Here is a 15,454-nt window from a genome sequence, read left to right as displayed (position 1 = left end):
GATATATACAGGTTACATTCGTTAAGGACTGTCTAATGTACAGGTCACATAACATATGACCACAGATATACGGAAGTCATATTCCATATAACCACTTGATACGTACAGGTCGCATTCCTTATGACTACTGATACATACAGGTCACATTCCTTACGACCGGTTATATATATAGGTCACTTTCCTTATGACCGGTGATATATATAGGTCACTTTCCATATGACCATTGATATATACCGTTGTCCTCAAAGATCGCATGGTCGTGCTGCAGTGGTTGTATCACTTTATTCAAAGGATGAAGGAGGTCTTGCTTAGAAAGTGTAGTCGGCCGTATGATGGAAGCGATTCACTACTTTATATACACTTGTGGCAAGTAGGTTAACATATCTGGAGTCTCCGGTCTTTGGATACTTGGTCTTCTTTGGAGACTTCTTTCGCAATCTTAGGTACCGTAATGGCTGCTGACTTTACAGAGTTATGGGGGCTCTAGTTCTTCGAGTTACGAGTCCTGGAACATTAGCTTTCTTCAGTGTTAAGGTCACAAGGGCTTCAGGGTTTCAGAGCTTGTCTTTACCTTAAGAAATTCATCGGATTCAGCTCTCAGATTTTAGTGTTTTCGGGGTCCGTCTAAGAATTATGGATCTTTGAGAGCCTTTATAGGTTAGAGCTGGGGTTCATGTGGCTTCAGAGCTCTTCGTGCAAGAATTCTGAGACTTACAATCTTGACCTAGGCGTTCGTGGACTAGAGATATTTACTGCTTAAGTCCCTGGAATTAAAGCGCTCGAAGCTTTGCTTAAAGATTCGTACTTCCTGAGGTCTATGCTCTTAGGTTTCACTGGAATGTAGGGTTCTTACTACCTGGACACAGGTTTATAATTTCTTAGCACTTAAAATCAGCTTCCTGGAGCACCGCTTTTTGAGGCTTCATTTTCTGGGGTTACGGTTCCAGGGATCTGGGTGTGTTGAGCTCTGACTCATGGGGTCTGGATTCCAAGAACCTTGGTCTCTGGTTTTCGTACTCGGGTTTCCAGGACTTTAATTCCTAGGGTTTGGACTCAAAGGGTCCGGCCTTCTGCTGTTCGTGCTAACGTTTCTGTTGCTTGGGCTCTTGGGTTTTCCAGGACGTCGGGCTCCTGGGCCACACATTCCAGATCTTCAGTTCCTTAACTTCGAGCTCATACGCCTTCATAGGGTTGGAGTTCTCAGGGCACAGGCCTCCCTAAAGGTCCCGGCTTCAGGGGCTGTTCAAGTCGAACACGTGGGTGCTTGTTTTAAGGCTCGAGGCCATAGTGGGAGAGAGAGGACTCGTGAGGGGGGAAAGGCGGGGTGGGGCCGGTGACGGCAGAGGGGACTGGCAGGGGTGTGGGAAGGGGGAGCAAGTACTCCAACATGGTGGACAAAAGAACAATCCGTGATACTCATTACTGCCGCGCGTCTGCCCCGGGACACGTACTGGGGAGGGTCAGGGGAATGGGGCTAGCTGACCTCCCTACCCTACCCTACTCATCTCTCTTACCCAACCTTACTACCCGAGGGGGAGAGAGACCCTATGATGGTGTAAGGGAGAACAGGGTGGGAAGAGACGATCAAAGAGAGAGAGAGAGAGGGGGGGGAGGGGGGAAGTGATGATAGAGCGAGGAAAGCGTGGTGTGGTGATGAAGATGACGAGTTGGCAAGACAGTGGAAGAAAATTGAAAAGAAATTAATGAAGGTGAGGAGAGTGATAAGCCAAGATGCCTATTTAATGCTGTTTTTCTGTAATTCATAAACATTTACCCGAACAACATAACCCTTAAAGGTATATACCAGACCAGTGTATATATATATATATATATATATATATATATATATATATATATATATATATATATATATATATAGAGTTTGCAACAGTTCCAGCAGCCCTATGGCTTCATACATCTTGTACATAAATCCCTGGCCATTAAGTCTTCCCCTCATGTCCCTCACCAGCAACAACAACTACGGAATAAGGGTAAAACCAGCCCGCTTGAAGGCCTTGTACAGGGACCCCAGTCTGCCGCCTTCTTCCCCACAGGGCAGCAGCAGCAGCAGCAGCAGCAGCGGCGGCGGCGGCGGCGGTGGTGGCGATGGCGGTGGTGGTGGTGGTGGCGGGGATATTCCCTCAGTTCTTCCCTGCCTGGCCCAACCCACAGGGGAAATTTTCTCCACGCTTCCCGAAACAATGGCATTTTGTCTTCTCCGTTGGCATCAGCTTTGTCTGGGCAGCGAGTGAAAAGGCGCGCGTTATGGGAATCAGAGAACTCCCTATGAGGAGACGCACCTTGGGAATTTTGCGCATCGATGATTCGTAATTATAATTTACGCTGTGTGCCTAAGCGTCCGCGAGATTGGCCGGGACACAATGGCGGGAGGATTGCGGGTAAACAATGTCGCATTCAAGACTGAATGAAAGTTGGTTTAATAATAATGTCTTCAGAACATTAGCTGATCACTTAGAAGTGACTGGAAATCATGCTCGTTGGAAGTATAGCTTTCTCTTTTTTTTGTGACTGATTTTTAATTATTGTTCTTTATCAAGAGAGAGAGAGAGAGAGAGAGAGAGAGAGAGAGAGAGAGAGAGAGAGAGAGAGAGAAGACGATACGGGACATGATATATCTATCGAATAATCTCTGAATGATATCGCCTGTTTCGGGAATGGAGATGTAGTTTAACGATTTGAGTAATGTAACGATAGACGGGGACTTCTGTTATCTGCAGAGAATGCCATCTATTTTTGAAGGTAACGATTTATAGCATGATTTTAATGCAGCACACACACACACACACACACCTTCCCTTACCCTCCTGCCCCAGGAGTTCTTTCTTTCCTAATGAGACTCCTACAGCAAACATAACACAGGCCACGTCCACCGGTCGAGACCGCATGATATATAAAGTGTTGTGTTGTGTGTGCGTCTCATTGCTGAAGGTACAGGGCAGTTGTGTAGTGAGTGATCAATGTGTTCTTAATGGTGGTTGCGTAGTGGGCAAGACGGGTCACGGAATGTGTCGAATCCGTGCTTGAATTAGTGTTGTAATGTCCAGAGCGTAGGTGGGACAGTGTGACTCGTGCTTGCCTGGGGTTCTTCGCTTGTATATATATATATATATATATATATATATATATATATATATATATATATATATATATATATATATATATATATATATATATATATTTTCAAATTGATTGTCTATGATTGATGATACAAGACAGGACCTGTAGATGGTTGTGGTCTATCTTTGTATTAGGTTCAACAACGAAGTGCACACAATTAGCTCATTGTAGCCGACATCACTGCAGATATGTTTTAGGAGATACTTCTTACTATGTTCCCATTTGCTTACACATGGTGAAGTATGTTCATCCCAGGGAGTTTTTTTCTCTTATATATATATATATATATATATATATATATATATATATATATATATATATATATATATATATATATATATATATATATATATATATATATATGAGAGAGAGAGAGAGAGAGAGAGAGAGAGAGAGAGAGAGAGAGAGACGCACATGTTTCACAATAAACTGCAGTTGTTGGTGACTCTAATAATAGTGCATGTAGTGCTGGAAGACTGACCCAGGGGCTCCTGGAAGATGGTAGCGGAGGTCCCGCCCGGCTGCCTCACAGCTCAGACCGACAGACCAACAGACAAACGTGAACAGTACGGATGATGTGCACGAGCCCCCGCCGCCAGCCCCTGCACTCAGCCGTTATAATAATCACTCCACTCTTTCATTAGTTGCCATCTTCTCCACGAAAAAAAGAAAATAATAATTATGATAATCTTTGAAGGGGTCTTGTGTGTCACGGCTGGCTGCCTGGTCCTCTTCAAAATGCTCTCCACAATAAAACACACACACACTCGCAGATAAAAGAGCACTCCTCAGCCAGGAAATATTAACACAAATACACCCGCGGTCCCTTCACCCTCCTCCCCTAACCCGACGACCCACCCGCCCACCAGCCTCTCAACAACCGAACAAAACCCGTGCATTACAATTTCCAGGTCATAACCTCCTCAAATTTACACAAATGCCCTCGTCATCCTTAACAAATGCGTCAAGAGACAATTGATGAAATATTCTGCCTGATTATAAGAATATTTTATGTACAGTTGAAACGGATTTAGAATAAAAGAAATATAAATATATGCAAGTGTGTATATCGCAGGTCCAAAACTCCCCCTGCTCGTTGCCTCTTCCCCCGCCAGCGACCATCGCACGATATGACAACAGCGCATCGGGATTCCCCCTGCGGCTTGACTAGGGAAAATGGGCTATGATCGTGGCATTATTTGCTCAACAAAGAATTTCAGAAACGGCGTAATAATGCGCGCTCAGCAACAGCGTAATAAAGAGGCTTAGAGACTGTGAAGGGCCCAGAGAGTTGTGCGTTATGCTTTTGTTTCGAGTGATGTGCCGAGGATGCAAGTCTTTTTTTTTCTTTCTTTCTTTTTCTCTGTCTCTTCCCTTTCTCTCTCTTGCTCTCTCTTTCTCTTCCCCCCCCTCTCTCTCTCTCTCTCTTGTCCGCTGATTACAGAGTTAGTGAGGGGCACAAGGGGGTGGCTGGCAGGAGGGAGGGGAAAGGGAGAGAGGGAAGAGGAGAACGGACAACGAGAGGAGGAAAGCGGTTCAGGGGCGGGAGGAGGAGGAGGAGCAAGGATACATTTTTGGCGGGAAAGGTAAAGATCGCTGGGCTAAAGAGTTTTTGTGGGTAAAAATATTCTTGAAGGGAAGGTGTTGATAGAGAGAGATAAAGAGAGATAGATGAGGAAAGGCGGGAAGGGGTAGCTGAGATATTCGTGCGGGAGAGAGATATTGATGGAGAGGATTCACTTATAGAGAGGGAAAGGTGATGGAAATATAGATAATGAAGGAGAAAATGGATGAGGTGGAGCGGGGGAAGTGATGGAGAAAGTGACAGATGGAAATGAATGTTGGACAAGATGGTGGAGGTGATAGAAGAAAATATTCTGAGGGAAATATATAATGTAGAGGAAAACTGTTGTAGACGATGTTGGCAAGAAAGCGCAGTCGAGCATCAGAGATAGTGAGAGCAATTGATGGACAGAACACTGAGTGTGACACTGATGGAGGAAACACTGAGTGTTACACTGATGGAAGGAACATTGATAGTATGACAGTGATGGAGGGAAAGTTTACAGTTGACAGTGATGGAGGTGACACTGATAGTATCACATTGATGTAGGAAACACTTTTGAGATTATCATCATTATTATTATTATTATTATCATTATTATTATTTTTATTATTATTATTATTATTATTATTATTATTATTATTATCATTAAATTAATAATGATAATAATAATGATAATAATAATAATAATAATAATAATAATAATTATTATTATTATTATTATTATTATTATTATTATTATTATTATTATTATTATTATTATCATTAACATTATCATCCTACTGTATGTTGGGCGAGGGTGAGCCTGGGAGGTGAGTTATGTGCTGTTTGCTGATGACACGGCTCTAGTGGCAGACTCAAGAGGGAGAGTGTGATAAAGGAAAGAGTTGAGAGTTGATATGAACAAAAGTGTGGTCATGAGGTGCAAAAGGGAGGGATGAGACCGGCTACTTTAAGTATAGGTTTGAATGGGAAGAACCTGGAGGAAGTGGAGTGGTTTCAGATCCCTGGGAATGCACAAGGCAGCGGATGGAACCATGGGAACTGAAGTGAATCATGGGGTGGGAGAGGGAGATGTAAAGTTCTGGGTGCACTGAAGGTAGTGTGTGTGGAAGGAGAAGTGAATGTGTCTGTTAGGGCAGAGATGAAGAGGACTGTGTTGTATGGATGTGAGTTGTAGGCGTTGAGTTATAAAAGATGTGTTGGAAATAAGATGCCTGAGGACAGTATGTGGGCTGTGAGGCGTGTCGGTCGTGTGAGAAATGACAATTGTAAGAGGGATGTTTGATAGTAAGCTCATTCTTAATGAGAGAGCTCACCAGGGCCTGCTGAAATGGTTCGGGCATACAGAGAGAATGAGAGAAAAGAAACTGATTAAGAACTCTGATCTACATGTCAAAAGTGGAAGGAAGATGGGGTAGGGGGGAGACAGAGAAAGAGATGGAAGGATGGAGTTAAAGAGGCTTTGCTGTATTGCTACCTGATCATTCAGGAGGATGCGAGGTGTTCATATGATAGAATTAATTGGATCGAAATGGTATATGAGGGACGACGTGCTATCATTGAACTGAACCAGGACAAATGAAGTGGTCAAGGGAAACCACTGAATAATGTGTGGGGCTTGGCTCTGGGTCATGGGTTCTAGTGTCGGTGATATCTAAGGATTAGGTGTAAGCAAATGACGCCGTAGTGCTTCTGTTCCGGACGCTGCCTCGGGGAGGCGGGAAACAGCGAGCAGGTGTTATCATTATTATCAATAGATATCTACCTCTCTCTCTCTCTCTCTCTCTCTCTCTCTCTCTCTCTCTCTCTCTCTCTCTCTCTCTCTCTCTCTCTCTCTCTCCAAAGAACCACGTAATTCAATACAGTTGTTGTTGTTGTTGCATCTTTGCACAACGTTACTCCCACCACATTAACATTCCTGCCACCTCTAACCATTACCGCCACAACCTTACATTGATACATTGGAAAAAATAAAAGAATCGCCCCTTTTTTTTTAAATTTTTAATCATCCTCATTGAGATTTTCAACGAGTACTGACCATTCATAATTTGTTCCCACCGTTGAGGTCAATTGCCAGCGAGGAAAGGGAGAGAGAGAGAGAGAGAGAGAGAGAGAGAGAGAGAGAGAGAGAGAGATTAAGTTCCCAGGCTATTAAAGTAGGTTTGGTCTCTCTTGCTCAAGTGATAATTCTATTAATCTGAGTATTTACGTATTGTCCTCCCCCCCTCCACTCCCTCTCACCCTTCCCAGGGGTAGGACAAGGCCAAACGACCCGCGTCGACTCGGTCGGAAGTCTCGTTTGAGGTCCGGGCGATTCGTGCCCTTACGTGGGAGCAGCTCTGGGTATCCGTCCTCCACGATGGGTCGCAAGGCGCCTGGCCGCTATTTAGGGGTGGACGGAGGCTGGCCCCACCCAACCCCACACCCAACCCCCAACAAAAGGCCCTAATTAAGAGACACACTCTCGAGGGTCATCAGGGCCGAGTACCCTTAAAATTGTCTTTCCGGTTTTTAATCACCGTTTTTCACAGACCTCAGAAAGACCCTCGTGGACCGCTTCATGTGTATATATATAAACCCTCCCCCTCCTCCTCCTCCTCCTCCTCCTCCTCCTCCACTCTGGTGGAGTGTTACTCGGGTAGAGACACTCACGGAGGTTCTCCGCTCGGCGTCAGAAGCCGATGGACTGCAGTCCCGCCTCCCGCCCTCTCCTCAGTTGTCTCGACCACGATGACGCACATTATACGCACAAGATGCTGCTACGCGCCTGGCAGGGCCTTCAATGGAGCTTACCAGAAGGTGTTTCGCGAGCTAATGTTTTCGAGCTGATATGGCGTCCGGGAGCGGCGTCCGAAGCCGTGCGTGGGCTTGTGGGGGTATGTCGTGGGCGGCGACGTGCGTGTGCGAAACACACCGGCTGTTGATGGCGGTGCAGTGGGTGATAATTGATAGTGAAAGCCAAGTGATAACGAATTATTTCTTTGTTGTATCTACCACGTGTGTGTGTGTGTGTGTGTGTGTGTGTGTGTGTGTGTGATTAGGTGCTGTTATGTATTTAATCACAAGAGAAGTAAGCTTTATGACTCTCGGAGCTTCGTATGTTATCTTCCCCTGTCTGCTGTACAGATGGCTCTCTTGATATCTGTATTCACTATTTTCTTATTTCGTTACTTCAAGTCTTCCGCAGTTCTTACAAAATCACTTTTCCGTCCGTCCGTCCGTCCGTCCGATCATCCGTCCGTCCGTTCATCCGTCCGTCCGTTCATCCGTCCGTCCGTTCATCCGTCCGTCCGTCCGTTCATCCGTCCGTCCGTCCTGGTTCTTCCTCCTTGACCAAGGTTCCTGTTATGCCCAGGTGGTGCGGCACTTGCCGTCGGTGTCCACGAGCAGGTGTGTGTGTGTGTGTGTGTGTGTGTGTGTGTATTCATCACGACCACTCAGTTATTTAAGATGGTGATCATAATGCTCCCCTCCCCCCACTCCCAATTTAATCTCCCCTTCCACTAATACGGGCGTTTGGAGGGCTTCTCTCCCTCTCTCTCTCTCTCTCTCCTCTCTCCCCAGGACTCATCCCTCTTAGTTCTGGGACAGTTCTCTCCCCAGTGACGTCATGGACCAGCTCTAGTGATGGCATGTTTTTCCTCATGTGGGGAGATGATGATGGTGGCTTGCATCCTCCCTCGGCTCGACCAACACTCCTCACCCAACTCCTCGTGCATGTACATGAGGGCCTCTTTGACTTCCTTTCCCTAATAACCCATCTTATGCAGCTGTAGTTAAACACGTCAGGCATCGTTTCCCATCCAAGGACCACTCTGCAGTTTGGTTCATCTCGTTTACCGTTCCCTGGGTAATGTTCAGAGCCCCTGGTAGGTCCGTACCCCGGGTGGTGAAGCGTGGAAGATGAGGAACTTTATTAGATCGGAAATTATAATGTCGTGAACGTGGAAGCAGACTGTAAGAACCAGCCAGCGAAAAGGGTCTTTACGAGTTGACATCCTATACATGTGGTGCCCTGAATAGTATGCTAAAGGTATGTGTGTATGTGTGTGTGTGTGTGTGTGTGTGTGTGTGTGTGTGTGCACATTTTCAATAAACACTTTGCCTGAAGATTCATAGGGGCGAAAAATAAAGATTATATGAAGTGAAGGTATGATAAAATCTATAGGTATAAAAAGGTAAGATCAAGACTGAAAAAGGAATGTTTTATCGAGTGAAGAGAGTGTAAGAAAAAGGGAAAAGATGATAAAGAAAAGGAGAGAATGCAAGAAAGGCTTAGAATATACGAATTATATGACAAGCAAAAAGTTAGATTTTTAATTGTACAATAAATACGCACTTCATATTTCCATTATATATTTATATATATATATATATATATATATATATATATATATATATATATATATATATATATAATCACTCTGACTAATTATTGTAATACTCTCTAAGCACACGCCCTCCAGCTATTTTACATAAGAGTGAGATGATATATTATTTATAGAAGGTGTACAGTATGGCTTCCCAGGCTTATAATTCTGGCGTGGTGGGTCAGATTGTAGGCCAGCCGGAAGTAGTAACATTTAGCTTCGGAATTACATCAGAAGGTCGGGTTAGTAAGGCCTCCACCACCCTCCCCCCTCCCTCCCACTACCACGACCCTCACTCCCTCTCTAAAAGCTGAGCAACCACCCCTCCTACCCCTCCTCCTCCCCTTCCTCCAATCCCTCCTCTTCCCTCTCCCCCTTTGGAAGGACGGTAGCGGATTCCACATGGGAGAAGCGCGAGAGGGAAGGGGTCCCTCCTACAAAGGGGAGGTGGACGATTTTTGAAGGCAATACTACTCACGTGTGTATGTTTACTTGTGTACATATTTGGAGAAAATGGTTTTGCCTTGTATTCATCAAAGGCAGTAAAGTAAGGTATGAAGACACAGTGACACACACACACACACACACACACACACACACACACACACACACACACACACAAACACACATGATTCTTTATTCTTAAAGCTTAACCTTCTTGATGAATTGATCAAGTGAGTAATTGACTGATCGATTACACGAGCCGAGGACATGCTGATTTCCGGAAACTGTGGCGGTGGTGTTGTTGTAGGCAAGAGATTATATATTTTTCTTCGCCACATCTGACGACGGACGTTCGTTCTGTTGATTGATACAATCATCGCGTCGTCTTCCTTCCTGCGGAGGTGTATCACAGTTCTAGCTGGCGGGGATGATGAGGGAGGTTCACCCGCACTGAACTAGAGAGGTTCAGGGACATAGCTGAGATCGAGAGGGAGGGAGAGATGCAGATAGGTCGCTAGGTCGATAGATGGATAGATAGATAGATAGATAGATAGACATCCAGAAGATATGACTAAAGACCTCAAGTGGTGGAGGGAAGCGCTGCTCTAACTGCCCTTGACACGTGGACGATCCTTAACAACCTTAACCACCCCATCCCTCCCTTCTCCTTTACCCGTTACCTTGGCCTTTTGTAACATCCTTATCCAGCGTCGAATTACGGGAAAATTGCCCCTTTGTCACAGCGACAGAGGGGCGGTCACGGCTACCCGACTCCCGAACCCCTGTATAGCGAAACTCGGCGTTTCTCGCGGGTTCGAAGCGTCTCGAATCACTTCATACACACACACACACACACACACACACACACACATTATATTCATCATTCCTTCTTCCTCCTCTTCCATTATCCCCCTTTGTCATTGTAACTCCTTTCCTCTTACATTAGCACCCTCTTTTTTTCATTACCCTTCCTTTCTCTTCCATTAGCCCCTCTCTGAAAAGGGGGGGAGGAGGGAGGAGGGAGTCCGTTTAAACATTATCGCCAGAACCGTCGTATCTCAAAGGCTGTTCGGAGCTACTGTGAAACTTGCCTCGGCGTCTCCGCTCCTCTGGGCTTCGTTCACGGGAGTTCGGAGGAAGTTGTTCACGAGGGCGTCCGCCAGGGGCCATCGGTGGTGCGGGCCCCCAAGACCCTGCCCTCCCTCCCTCCCTGGGTCGCCGGACGAACCATTACTGGAACGCAAGCCTCCCCAGTGGAACCTGCGGCACCTTGCTTCTCGTTAACTGGAACAGCGAATCTGATCTTCCAAGTTGCGGGCAAGGAAACCACAATCTGACGCCTCTCTCTCTCTCTCTCTCTCTCTCTCTCTCTCTCTCTCTCTCTCTCTCTCTCTCTCTCTCTCTCTCTCTCTCTCTCACTCAGCACACACGCACACTCGGAGAGTGAAGGCAGCGATAGGGGCATCTCCCGTCAAGGGACGGGCTACGATCTGTCAAGGTAGGAGGTACACAACAGCTGTCAAGGTAAGAGGTACACGACATACACACTGTCAAGGTAAGAGGTACACGACATACACAGCTGTCAAGGTAAGAGGTACACGACATACACAGCTGTCAAGGTACACGATACACACAGCAGTCAAGGTACACGACACACACAGCTGTCAAGGTACACGACGCACACAGCTGTCAGTTACGAGCTTCGGGACACATACCTGTCAAGGTACGAGACAGACGACAAACAGCTGTCAGTTACGAGCGACACGGCACAGGGCTGTCGAAGCGATGCACGGAGTCCTAATTATCAAGGTTGAATTATATTCTCGTCAGGATCTGGTGTGCGGCAAAACAAGCTGGGTGGGCAGGTGGGTGCGGGTGTGGGTAGGGAGGTTATAACCTCAGTATGCTGTTGCTTGTAGGACGTACGACGTCCACTGCAGACGGTCGCTGTGAGCAGGGAAGGACGTGGTTGGTCGTAACGGTGAGGTGTATAGTGACCTCCTGACCACGACGGTGCGACTCCTTCATCGTGATGGCACGACCCTTTGAATATCTACGACGGTGCAACCCTTGGATATGACGGCCTGGCCTCTGTTCCCTCACACCCAAAGGGTCGTACCGTCGTGCTCCACTGGGTCGTACCTTGCCATGCAGTCCGTCCGTCCGACGCGTCGCGCCGTGTTCTGAGCCATTCTTCACATCCCCTCTTGCGGTGGTGGTGTGATGGTGGTGGTGGGAACGATGGCAGCCCTCGTAAGGAGGGAGTGTGGGTAGGAGTAGAGGGGGTTAGGGCTGCTATATAGATGACTGAATTAGACAAGAAAAATGCGCCCACCATGATCCCCCCCTTATCCCTCCCTCCCTTCTTATTCGCGTTCCTAATGCCTCTCCAAGTGTGTCAATTGGCATTATCCAGTCGCTTTGAAAGGTTTCAATGCTCAATGCGCCATTGGGCTCCCAGTTCCCCGAGAAGTTGTAGAAAGGCCGGGGTTTGTGAAAGGTTAAAGAGACGGAATTATTTAATTCGTGTGTTAAATGTGGAATTAACATCCCCTTTATCATGGTGATTAATTCACTCACGTGATATTTTTTTGGCTAGTAATTTTTCTGCATCGCACAAAATATATATATATATATATATATATATATATATATATATATATATATATATATATATATATATATGATGTGGTTATTACACGAAAGTGCACTTGGGGACTTATCGTGTGTCATTTTCTCCGTGGACTCTTAGGAATATATATATATATATATATATATATATATATATATATATATATATATATATATATATATATATATATATATATATATATATATCCTTAGTAGGGAGGTTAGAACCATCGTCATCAACAAGACAGAGAGGAAGACCCACTCGCTACCACTAGGCCAGCCAGTGAGTTCCTTTAAAGAACTGACTGTGTTCAATCCAGTAGCCTGTTCGTGCTGTCGCAGTCAGGGATGTGATCGTGCTGTGTCTGCCATGCTTTCCAGTGAGGCGCCTGGTCGCTAGCTCGTCAGGGATACCCATACGTACCAGGTCCCTCTATGGTGGCGGAGAAGGCCAGGAGTCTCCTTCAACTCTCTCTCTCTCTCTCTCTCTCTCTCTCTCTCTCTCTCTCTCTCTCTCTCTCTCTCTCTCTCTCTCTCTCTCTCTCTCTCTCTCTCTCTCTCTCGTCCTTCCCAACGCCAACCCCTCCTCCCAACACATCGTTGAAATGTGCGTGTGGCTGTCCACACGCCCGTCCGTCCGTCCTGCCGCCCGCGAGTCATCGGGCTGGTGAAGTAAAACGGTGATTGAGCAGGTACTAGCTGCCCGTGTGTGGAAGTCAAGCGACTGGCCACATCCCTCACCCGTATACTGCGACGCCACACACACACACACACACACACACACACACAGGGGGCACTGGGTTTATTGTCATAATGATTTTTTTCCGGGTCACGCAGCAGGGGGGAACTGATTCGTTGATTGGTTGGACTTGAGGTGTGTCTCGACTCTGCTGGGGTCATTCACTCAGGCCGTCCAACGTCAAGTTGTAAACACGAGTCGAAAAACCGTCTTGAACACCTTCCTCAGGTGATCACGATGATCATGCTGTGGACACATGCGCCACCTTGTGTGTACGTGGCCCTTGGGGAAGGGGAGAGGAGGGGGGGGGATGAAAGGATTGCAATTCAGGACAACGCTACGATCCTTGGGTAGGTATGATAGCTTGGCTGTTTGACTTTACCCTGTAGAGCCAATTTAGATGTCAGGCCTTTATATCCAAGGGTCGCACCGTCGTGATCAAGGGTCGTAACTTCGTGATCAAGGGTCGTACCGACGTAACCAAGGGCCGTACCGTCGTGACCAAGGGTCGTAACGTCGTGATCAAGGGTCGTAACGTCGTGATCAAGGTTCGTAACGTCGTGATCAAGGATCTTAACGTCGTGATCAAGGGTCGTACCGCCCTGACGAAAGGATCTCGTCCCACATACACGACCGTCAGCCCTGCATTCCCCAGGGCCCCGGCACCGTCATTTAAACTCGGGGTTATCACCGACGCCACAGGTAATGAAGTGTATAATCATGGCTCCCTCTGCGTGTCAGGAGAGGGAGTATTGACACTCCGCTTCTGTCGACGGGTCGCAGCAGACGCCCACCCCTTCAGGTTGATGGAGGGTTCACTTTACCCCCGGTCCCCCTGCCTCAAGTCAACTCACAGCCTCCTAGTCAGTCCCCGGAACATCTCTCCTTCCATTCCACGTCACCGCGTCCATTCCCTCAGCCAACACAGCGGTAAAGGAACAACAACACCCCCCCCCCTCCTCCTCCTCCTCCTCCTGTTCCATCGTCCCTCCTTCCCGTCCCTGTCAGGTCTGTCTGTCTCTCCCCCCCCTCCCCTCCCCAACGCACTGCTAACTAACCATTCCATTCGTATTTAAGCGAAATGGCGGATTACGGCCCACGCGACACTTGAGTTGACGCATTGTCGGCAGTAGCAATTAGCAAATGACTTTTCCTTGTGAGTGGAAACAAAGAAAGGGTTCGACCTCCCTCTTGCTCCCTCCTCCTCCTCCCCCGCGTTTTGTGAGGCCCTTCCGTGTCGACTCAAAAACAACATCCAGCACTTCGTCCGTATAAGACATCGTCTACCCCCCCACCCCTTCTGTTCGTCCCTCACCCTCCCCTTCCTCAAGAGCGTCCAGACCATCGTCCAGCGCTCTTCGTCAGTGTCAACACCACTGGGCCAGACAGACAGACGGCCAGAGATACACACACACACACACACATGCGACAGGGAAGCTGTGGGATTGTTGTGAGAACATGCGGGATTCGAAGTGGTCCACTTAGGTGCATGGTTGTGTGTATTGAACCCTCCCCCCCCCCCCTCTCCGTCGTTGTGCTGGGGTGGGGGATGGAGGGAGAGTGTGCTGGAGGGAGGGAGTGAGGGAGGGAGAGGACAAACACGCGGACCATTTCTCAAGAGTGGTTGATTGTGAAGCTCAAGTTGGAGGCGTTCACGGTGGGTCGCTCCCTTGTGACACCCCCAGCAGCCGGGGCACCGTCCTCATCACTGGCGGGGGAGCCACGGGAGGTGGGGGAGCTGCTGGGGAACCAGGAACTCTGGAGAGATGCTGGAGAGCCAAGGGGTGGTGAGGCGGGACGGGAGGTGCTGGGGGAGCCATTAGGATGTGCTGAGGAGCCGTGAGATGAGCTGGGAGCTAGGATTGGTCCTGGGGGAGCAAGGACAGGTACTGGGGAGCTAGAAGAGATGTTGAAGGAGCTACTAGAGGTGTTGGGAAGCTAGGAGAGTTGACGGGGAGCCAGGGGATGTGCTGGGGAGCCAGATCAATTGCAGTGGAGTCGGAGAGGTGCTGGGGAGCTAGGGAAGATTGTAGGGGAGCCCAAAAAGTTGCTGGAGAGCTAGCGCTGCTGGGGAAGTCAGAGGAGGTGTTAGGAAGCCGGGATGAGGAGGGTGCTAGGGGAGCGAAAGGAGGTGCTGGATATTGGGGAAGTGCTGGAGGACTCTGGGAAGCTAAAGGAGGTGCTAAGGAGACAATGAATTTGCTGGGGGAGGCAGGGGAGGTGCTGAGGGCTTAGGGCAAGTACTGAGGAGCCCGGGGAGATGTTAAGAATCCAGGGCAGGTGGAAAGGGAGCAGGAGGTGGTGCTGAGGTAGGAGAAATGTACTCTCATCATGGCCATCACTGGCGAAACAAGTATTATGCCTGAGAAAAAAAGGAGATCAAAACTGGGGAGATCGAAGGAAGTTGGAGATGTCATAACGGCCAATCCTCGTGCGGCTAGTCTCCGCACAGGATCTGTGGGAAGCAGCAGCCAGAAGTGTGTCTCGCGTCCGACATCCACATACACCTCAGGAGAGAATGGCCGAGACGATGATAATCAAAACGAAGGTTAGCAACATCCCAGT

Source organism: Panulirus ornatus, chromosome 58, assembly GCF_036320965.1.
Source record: "Panulirus ornatus isolate Po-2019 chromosome 58, ASM3632096v1, whole genome shotgun sequence".
NCBI classification, from domain to species: Eukaryota; Metazoa; Arthropoda; class Malacostraca; order Decapoda; family Palinuridae; genus Panulirus; species Panulirus ornatus.
Note: the sequence above shows the minus strand (reverse complement) of the source record.